Source organism: Bufo bufo, chromosome 2 (genome assembly GCF_905171765.1).
Source record: "Bufo bufo chromosome 2, aBufBuf1.1, whole genome shotgun sequence".
In the NCBI taxonomy this organism is placed as follows: domain Eukaryota; kingdom Metazoa; phylum Chordata; class Amphibia; order Anura; family Bufonidae; genus Bufo; species Bufo bufo.
Window position 1 is genome coordinate 599,049,684 of NC_053390.1, and position 9,976 is coordinate 599,059,659.

Below are 9,976 nucleotides of genomic sequence, written 5' to 3' on the forward strand. Positions count from 1 at the left end.
GACGACCGTATTATTTTTTTTCGTTCCCTTTTTTTGCGGTCCGTAAGCGTAACCATTCACTTCAATGGGTCCACAAAAACAACGGAAGGTGCTCCGGATGCATTCAGTTTCCGTATTTCCGTTCAAAGATATAACATGTCCTATTATTGCCCGCAAATAACGTTCTGTGGCTCCATGCAAGTCAATGGTTCCACAAAAAAAACTGAATACATACGGAATGCATCCGTATGTCTTCCGTATTCGTTCCGTTTTTGCGGAACCATCTATTGAAAGTTTTATGCCCAGCCAAATTTTTTTTATGTATTTACTATTTAAACAGTATGCTTCCGTTTCCAGTCCACAAAAAAACGGATCCCAAACGGAACGGAAACACTACTGAAACAAAAAAACTGATCCGTTTAAAACGGACTGCAAAACCATATGGTCGTGTGCAATAGGCCATAAGGGAAAGATCTGCAACTGTTCGGTGTTTAGACCCGCACCTGGTTTTGGCTAAAAATCACTGATGGAAAACACTGACGTGTGAATGAGACATTACTCTATAGGGCTGCTGGAGATAACCAAGTGCTTGTACCATTTTGTGGACAAGGATAGGCATTGTTACAATGGATCCTTAAAAAAAAATGGATGCAACCAGGACATCACATGGACGTCACGTCATCTGTATTTTTTGCGGACCACAAAATGCATACTGTCGTGTGAATGCACCCTTAACAAACCCTAATTCTGTTTACAACTTCTCAAAGCTTGTATGATCGTGACAAGAGCGGACACATCCATAATACTGCCGATTACCTGACAATGTTGTACATTGTTTCTGGATCTCCACTAAGAAAGCCTGATACGGGAACTGCGGCTTCATTAACCTGCCTTCTTAACCATGCACAAGTGCATCCCCCGCTGCGCAGGTGCTGGATCAGTTCAGCTTCTGTCCCGATCCTGCAGACAGTGGGGGGCCTTCTGACAACCAGCTCAGGTGGGCTGATAGGATACTATCTTTTATTGGGGAGCCGCATAGACTGTGCCCCTATTTATGGTTTTTTTCTATTAACGTAGCCAATGCCTTCAAAATTGATATCCTCAGCTCCTGCAGACTTGTGTAAAGTTAACAAATTAATTCACGTGTGGATAAATATTTAAAGTTGTGATCGTTTTTTATTTTTTAAATTATGCAAAATTGCTTAAGAATAAATAAATCTTCTGGCTTGTTATTCCATATGGCAGAAAATCCTTTGCACATCACCTAGAGATTTTCATCACCGATGCAGCAGTCTGAATGCCCTCATACACACTAGGCACGCCATTTTCGGTGGGACAGAGACTACGATGTACTGTGTTTGGGGAGCTCCTAGTTCTTTCCCAACAGATTATGTAGGGGGAGAAGGATCTGGGATTTGGTTCCTGGGGGATATACTCCCACTAGAGGTGGCTGGCAGCGGCTTTCCTCTATTTTTCCTGATTGAAAACACATGCATGCTCAGCTGACCTGAGTGTGCTTGTGTATGGGGAGCCAGAGAGAGCTGTCAGCTGACTGAGCACTCGGGTGACAGCTATTAAAGGTGTATGGGCACCTTAAGTGCACAACCCCATAAGGAAATACTAGTTTGTTTTTACTAGGACTTACTGTAACCACGCTTTATGTTTCTGGTATGAAGATTTGTCACTGTGCAATAATCTCATCATTGTTCCTTATCTTTGTTCGGTGACATAACTGGTTTTATTATACCTCTGTGTTTACTGTGCTAGGACTGTAACGTCATCTTTATTTTCACAGTGGGATATCATTATTGCCTCTGGGAATTGGTCCACTATTTCTCTGCCATATAAAAGGATACCAGTGCTATAAACTGCACACAAACCACAAAAGAAGTCGGAGCGGCACCGTGAAAAAGAACAAAAAACACAAGTGCAAGCTCTTAGGGTTCAAAGTCCAGACACAAAACACATAGGGCCAGATTTATCATTAGCTAAAGTCAAATATATGGCGTGAAATTTTTGCGCAATCGGTAAAACTGTGCAAAAATGTTCTACTTTTTCTGGCTTTGCGCTATGCTCCCCAGTTTTCTGAAAGTGGGCGTGTTTTCTTATGAAAATCAATCTCTAGACAGATTTACTACAGCGACAATTTAAAAGTCACAAAAAATTGTGCATTTTCACTCCATGCTTATGTTGGGAACGTGTGTGTGTATATGTGTACAGTGGCGGAAATAATTATTTGACCCCCTCACTGATTTTGTAAGTTTGTCCAATGACAAAGAAATGAAAAGTCTCAGAACAGTATCATTTCAATGGTAGGTTTATTGTAACAGTGGCAGATAGCACATCAAAAGGAAAATCGAAAAAATAACTTTAAATAAAAGATAGCAACTGATTTGCATTTCATTGAGTGAAATAAGTATTTGAACCCTCTAACAAAAAAAGACTTAATACTTGGTGGAAAAACCCTTGTTTGCAAGCACAGAGGTCAAACGTTTCTTGTAATTGATGACCAAGTTTGCGCACATTTTAGGAGGAATGTTGGTCCACTCCTCTTTGCAGATCATCTCTAAATCCCTAAGGTTTCGAGGCTGTCTCTGTGCAACTCTGAGCTTGAGCTCCCTCCATAGGTTTTCGATTGGATTAAGGTCCGGAGACTGACTAGGCCACTCCATGACCTTAATGTGCTTCTTCTTGAGCCACTCCTTTGTTGCCTTTGCTGTATGTTTTGGGTCATTGTCGTGCTGGAACACCCATCCACGACCCATTTTCAGTTTCCTGGCAGAGGGAAGGAGGTTGTCGCTCAGGATTTCACGATACATGGCTCCGTCCATTTTCCCGTTTATGCGAATAAGTTGTCCTGTGCCCTTAGCAGAAAAACACCCCCAAAGCAAAATGTTTCCACCCCCATGCTTGACGGTGGGGACGGTGTTTTGGGGGTCATAGGCAGCATTTTTCTTCCTCCAAACACAGCGAGTTGAGTTAATGCCAAAGAGCTCTATTTTGGTCTCATCAGACCACAGCACCTTCTCCCAGTCACTCTCTGAATCATTCAGGTGTTCATTGGCAAACTTCAGACGGGCCTGCACATGTGCCTTCCTGAGCAGGGGGACCTTGCGAGCCCTGCAGGATTTTAATCCATTGCGGTGTAATGTGTTTCCAATGGTTTTCTTGGTGACTGTGGTCCCTGCTAATTTGAGGTCATTAACTAACTCCTCCTGTGTAGTTCTAGGATGCTTTTTCACCTTTCTCAGAACCATTGACACCCCACGAGGTGAGATCTTGCGTGGAGCCCCAGAGCGAGGTCGATTGATGGTCATTTTGTGCTCCTTCCATTTTCGAACAATCGCACCAACAGTTGTCACCTTCTCTCCCAGCTTCTTGCTAATGGTTTTGTAGCCCATTCCAGCCTTGTGCAGGTCTACAATTTTGTCTCTGACATCCTTGGACAGCTCTTTGGTCTTTCCCATGTTGGAGAGTTTGGAGTCTGCTTGATTGATTGATTCTGTGGACAGGTGTCTTTTATACAGGTGACTAGTTAAGACAGGTGTCCTTAATGAGGGTGACTAATTGAGTAGAAGTGTCTAACCACTCTGTGGGAGCCAGAACTCTTAATGGTTGGTAGGGGTTCAAATACTTATTTCACTCAATGAAATGCAAATCAGTTGCTATCTTTTATTTAAAGTTATTTTTTCGATTTTCCTTTTGATGTGCTATCTGCCACTGTTACAATAAACCTACCATTGAAATGATACTGTTCTGAGACTTTTCATTTCTTTGTCATTGGACAAACTTACAAAATCAGTGAGGGGTCAAATAATTATTTCCGCCACTGTGTGTGTGTATATATGTATATATATATTTCCTGCACTTATAACATTGGTATTAAACAGAAGACTCTTTTACCTTTTTTTTTTTTTTCTTATCTTTTAACCTTTATGAATGTTGAATGTTAAATGTAAAAATGTTCATCAACATAAATTAATTAGTTTTCATTATTTTACTAGAATTAATAATGTTTTATTAATGCATATTTGGTTAAATATATTGTAAAGTATAACATGTAGTTTTGTTTTTTAAAGTTTTTTTTTAATTGATATTTTTTTTTTTTTTTTTTTTTTTTACCTTTTCAACTAATATTTTTTCTTCTGTAAAATTCTTCTTTTCCTTTTTTCATCATCAAAAAGATCTGTCATCAAAGATGGGGTCCATGTTTGCCATGTTCTCTTAGGTACAACTGATAATAAAGTAAATCTTGCGACTTTTCTGTCGGAAACCTATAAACACACAGCTTTTTATCTATAACATATGCAAACGTACGACTATTTAAATAGAATGTGCGACTTTTTCGTAAAGACGTGCGACTTTTTTTTAAAGCCACTTACTGAAAGATAATGTTACAGAGATCCGCTCACCCCTGCTCTTTCAAGGTAGGTGCACCCCTCAAAATTGGAATAAATGTAAGAAAAAATATAGATGGGCACTCAAACGGAAATATAGGACAAATTTATTATGACATATATGTTAAAAAGTTATAATAATACAAATAAAAATAATATTGATGAGATACATAGAAAAGATGGATGCTTTTTGGACAGAGGTCACCGATCCAAAAATCCTCACTGAAGTGTTCCCCAATACAATTGAGAGGGGGGAGGATATATTGTATAGGCAGCCTTTGCCAAAATGAATAAAGTATCCTCTATATGATATCAATTCTAAAAGGAAGGTAAATGTGACCAATCCACTAAAAACACATTAAACAATATAATTCAGTCCTATGTCCAAATAAAAAAAACACACGTAAATGTTAAATGCCGTTGAATGTCCTTAGTGAATATGATGTGTATCCAATTCTAAGTACACAAGTAGCGCTCTACATAAGTAACTTCTCCTATCCAGTTAATAATCTTTGTAGAAAGTATCCAGTCTCTGCGATATCAACAAGGTGTAATTTTGATTCATTCAATTTTGTTCAATGGCTGGAAAATGTTCTTGACATATAACCGGGTGCAGTTCATCAATTTCTCCGTCTTATTAGTTTGATATATTGCCTCATGAGTTTTTACCCACTATGTGGGCTTACCTTTGCCTGGTTCTCAAGTTCGCTGGGACTGGTAAATCGACTTTTACTCCGTGCTGGATGCCGGCGTCCCGGCTATGGAGTCCGTCGCGTCCCACGTGTATTTCGCAGCTGCTTCCAAGAGCTGACTTGGTATGAGAGTCACGTACTCGTAACTTCAGGCACAGGTTGATGACGTATTTGAGGTCTTTCTGAGATAGAGAAAATCCTAATTCTTCTTCTTTATAGTGCACTTTTATCCATGGAGAGCGGGGTATTTTTCCAAGTATTCACCAGACGTGTTTCGGGGAGATGCTTTCCCCTTCCTCAGTGGTATACCCCGATTTCGTAGATCCACTTGTTTTATACTAATTATTGGTCTCTCTCAAGATCTGGTTCGGACCTAGAGTTCGACCAAAAACTGCTACCGTCAAACCACATTTATCACAGTATTAAAGGACCATTAATAAATCTGACTTAGCCAAAAGTGACTTTGGACATATCTAAAAGTGTAGTAAGATGTAAGTGTAGTGATAAATCTGGCCCACAGGTTCACCCAAGGTCCACAAAGCAATATTTCAGCTGCCCCATGGAGCCATTTTCAAGCAATGTGTATCTAGTAGTTTCCTAGTCTTTCCAATTCATGCATTAATCTCATTAAATAAAACCTTGAATGGGTATAAATCAAGTAAAATGACGAGTGCATAATAAAGTCTCTCTAGACTTTTGTATCATTGATCATAATTGCGAAGTGTACATTAACCCCTTCACTACCGAGCCACTTTTCACCTTAACCGCCTAACGCAGGATCGCGTTCCGGAGGCGGCAGCGCTGCGCACAGTCACGCATATACGCGTCATCTCGTGAGACGCGAGATTTCGCTCAAAGCCGGCCCGCGCATGCGCATCGCGGGCCGGCAAAAGTTAGAGGACAAGTTCGTCATCAGCCTGCCAGCCACGATCATTGGCTGGCAGGCTGGCGATTTTCAAAAAAACGAATCACAAGCCAGATAACACATCATATTAGTAAATATGATGTGTTAAATGGCTTGTCTGCTCCTCTGCTGGTCCTTTTCGTCGGTTGGTTCCAGCAGAGGAGCATAGATCACTGTGCGTACCCACCAACACTACACTTAGCCCCAGATCACCCCCATCACCCGAATTAACCCCTTGATCGCCCCTGTCAATCACCTAGTGAAAGGAAAAAAGTGATCAGTGTAAGGCTACTTTCACACTAGCGTTCGGGGCTCCGCTTGTGAGTTCCGTTTGAAGGGGCTCACAAGCGGCCCCGAATGGATCCGTCCAGCCCTAATGCATTCTGAGTGGAGGCGGATCCGCTCAGAATGCATCAGTCTGGCTCCTTTTGTCCTCCGCTCCGCTCAGCAGGCGGACACCTGAACGCAGATTGCAGCGTTCAGGTGTCCGCCTGGCCGTGCGGAGGCAAACGGATCCGTCCAGACTTACAATGTAAGTCAATGGGGACGGATCCGTTTGAAGTTGACACAGTATGGCTCAATTTTCAAACTGATCCGTCTCCCATTGACTTTCAATGTAAAGTCAAAACGGATCCGTTTGCATTATCATGAACAAAAAAAAAAAAAATTTTTTTTTTTTTTTTTTTTGTTCATGGTAATGCAAACGGATCCGTTCTGAACGGATCTAAACGTTTGCATTATAGGTGCGGATCCGTCTGGGCACATACCAGACGGATCCAACCTAAACGCAGGTGTGAAAGTAGCCTAAACTGTCACTTTTTTTTTTCCACTGGTATTGACTGTTAGGTTTTAGGATAGTTTAGGCCCCTTGGTTAGGTAGTTTAGCGTCGGTTAGCGCCCAGCCCCCCCGCACCGCAGTCACTGATTCGCTGATTAGCGTATCGCTAATCAGCATTTGTACATTTATAGTATCTGTAAGTGATCAAAACTGATCACAGTCAGATTTATAATTGTATTAGTGTCACCTTAGCTCGCCCTCCACCCAAAACGCAGTGTTTGCCCGATCAGGCCTGATCGGTCGCCCACACGTGCGTTCACCCACACCCGCCCCGCCGCAGTGACAAAAAATATATATTTTTTTGATCACTGCACAATCACTTTCCAAGCGCTGCGGCGATAAAAAAATCAGTTTTGATATTTTTTATCAACCGCAGCGGCCTCCGGTACTTCGCTAGCCTCCCCTTTGTAAGACAGGCTTGCTTTTTTTCTTGGGTAGTCTCAGGGAATACCCCTAAATTTAGTAGTCCAAAATGTCAAACGGGGTATTCTTCTGAAGAGGCCTACAGGATTCTGACCCAGTCGGATGAGGAATGGGAACCCTCATCTGACGAATCTAGCGGGTCAGAATATGAACCTGTAGAAAGCAGTGGCACTCTGACCCAAAGTTCGGACAAGGAGGTGGAGATCCCTGATAGAACCAGGCGTACCCGGCCCCGTGTCGCTAGACCGCAGGATCCGCTTCAAGAGCAGCAGAGTGGGGCTGGTGCTGTCGGATCACGTGGTGAGGCATACACCAGCAGCGCAGCCCTCCCTGGACCTAGTACCAGCACTGCCGTACAACATGGTGAAGTAGCGAGCACCAGAAGGGCAGTTGAAGCTGGTACGGTGGCACGTGCAGTAGTTACCCCGTCGCAGCCACCGCACAGACAGGCCCGTAGAGCCCCTAGAGTCCCTGAGGTGCTGGCAAATCCTGATTGGCAGTCACCAACTTCAGCCGCACCATTAGTTCCCCCTTTCACCGCCCAGTCGAGTTCAGGTTGAGACAGCTCAGATCGGTTCGGCCCTGGGATTTTTTGAGCTGTTCTTGACTGCGGAGCTCTTGGACTTAGTCGTGGCAGAAACAAATCGGTATGCCACACAATTTATATCCGCCAACCCAGGAAGCTTTTATGTCCAGCCTTTCCGGTGGAAACCAGTCCAAGTTTCCGAAATTTAAATTTTTCTGGGCCTTCTCCTCAACATGGGTCTAACCAAAAAGCATGAATTGCGGTCATATTGGTGCACGAACCCGATTCATCACATGCCCATGTTCTCTGCTACTATGTCCAGGGCACGATTTGAGGCCATCCTGCGTTTCCTGCACTTTAGCGACAACACCACCTCCCATCCCAGAGGCCACCCAGCTTTTGACCGGCTCCACAAAATTCGGCCCCTCATAGACCACTTCAACCAGAAATTTGCAGATTTGTATACCCCAGAGCAAAACATCTGCGTAGATGAGTCCCTAATACATTTTACCGGGCGCCTTGGCTTCAAACAATACATCCCAAGCAAGCGCGCCCGGTATGGGGTCAAATTGTATAAGCTCTGTGAAAGGGCCACAGGCTATACCCACAAATTTCGGATCTATGAGGGTAAAGATCAGACCCTGGAGCCGGTCGGTTGCCCTGACTACCTGGGGAGCAGTGGGAAGACAGTCTGGGACTTGGTGTCACCCTTATTTGGCAAGGGGTACCATCTTTATGTGGACAATTTCTACACAAGTGTGGCCCTCTTCAGGCATTTGTTCCTAGAACAGATTGGCTGCTGTGGCACCGCGCGAACTAGTCGCGTGGGCTTCCCCCAACGGCTCGTTACCACCCGTCTTGCAAGGGGGGAGAGGGCTGCCTTGTGTAACGAAGAACTGCTCGCGGTGAAATGGAGAGACAAGCGTGACGTTTACATGCTCTTCTCCATTCACGCAGACACGACAATACAAATTGAAAAGCCCCTCTGTCATTGAAAAGCCCCTCTGTGTCCACGACTATAATTTGCTCATGGGAGGGGTGGACTTCATGTCCGGATGCGTTCAGTGAAACTCGCACTATTTTGCAAGTTCAGTCAATTTTGTCAGCGATTTTGCATTCAGTTTTTTCCGCACGGGTGCAATGCGTTTTGATGCGTTTTTCACGCGCGTGATAAAAAACTGAAGGTTTACAAACAACATCTCTTAGCAATCAGTGAAAAACGCATCGCACCCGCACTTGCTTGCGGATGCAATGCGTTTTTCACGCAGCCCCATTCATTTCTATGGAGCCAGGGCTGCGTAAAAAACGCGGAATATAGAACATGCTGCGATTTTCACGCAACGCAGAACTGATGCGTGAAATACAACGCTCATGTACACAGCCCCATTGAAATGAATGGGTCGGGATTCAGTGCGGGTGCTATGCATTCACGTCACTCATTGCACCCGCGCGGAAACTCGCTCGTGTGAAAGGGGCCTAAATGTTTAGGTGCCATGTCACATTTAAAAGATTCCTGAGGTCCCCAGAAATTAAAAACCCATATAAATTTTGGAAATAGCACTCCCGTACGAACATTTTAAGTGGTGGAAAGGGTACTTTTTAGCAAACAGGTGTCTCACAGAAGGCAGAAACACTTGTTAAAGGATTTCAAAGCACACATTTGTGAAAAAGAAAAATTACTAGCAGACCCCAATTTTTCACTTTCACAAGGGGTTAAAGGAGAAAATGCACCCCAGTATGTGTTCCCAATTTTCCACCCAATCAGGAAACGCCCCATATGTGCTTGTAGCCTGCAGTATGGGCGCACAGCAGGCAAACGGCTAAATGTGAATTTGGCTGGCAGGCCTGAATTGGCAGACATGGATTTTAGGTGCCATGTCACATGTTAATAATTCCTGAGAGACTACCTGGTTCATGAAGGAAAGGGTGGCTAATAGGCTAGGTAAACTAGGGGATTGATCTTTGAAGGGGATTTACCCACAGTGCAAAACTTTACTGTTCACAGGCTACGTTGTGGGATAGGGGTTCAAGCAGGGGCGTAGCTAGAAATGACAGTGCCCCATAGCAAAAAAAAATTATGCCCCCCCCTCCCGGATCTCCCACCCCAACATACCTCTCAGACCTTCCACCCCAACATCCCCACACCACACTATTAAAGGGATTCTGTCATCAGATTTAACCCCTCTAACCTAAACATATGCTCATGTCCAGACTAAT

General features: G+C 43.7%; 1 long non-coding RNA gene across 1 annotated transcript; it reads left to right on the top strand.

The window, feature by feature from the left end:
- Nucleotides 1–426: 426 nt before the first annotated feature.
- LOC120989913 lies at nucleotides 427–9,692 on the top strand. Its single transcript, XR_005776342.1, has 3 exons — nucleotides 427–948; nucleotides 5,370–5,371; nucleotides 9,680–9,692. It is a non-coding gene; the product is annotated as an uncharacterized LOC120989913 (long non-coding RNA).
- The last annotated feature ends 284 nt before the right edge of the window (nucleotides 9,693–9,976 follow it).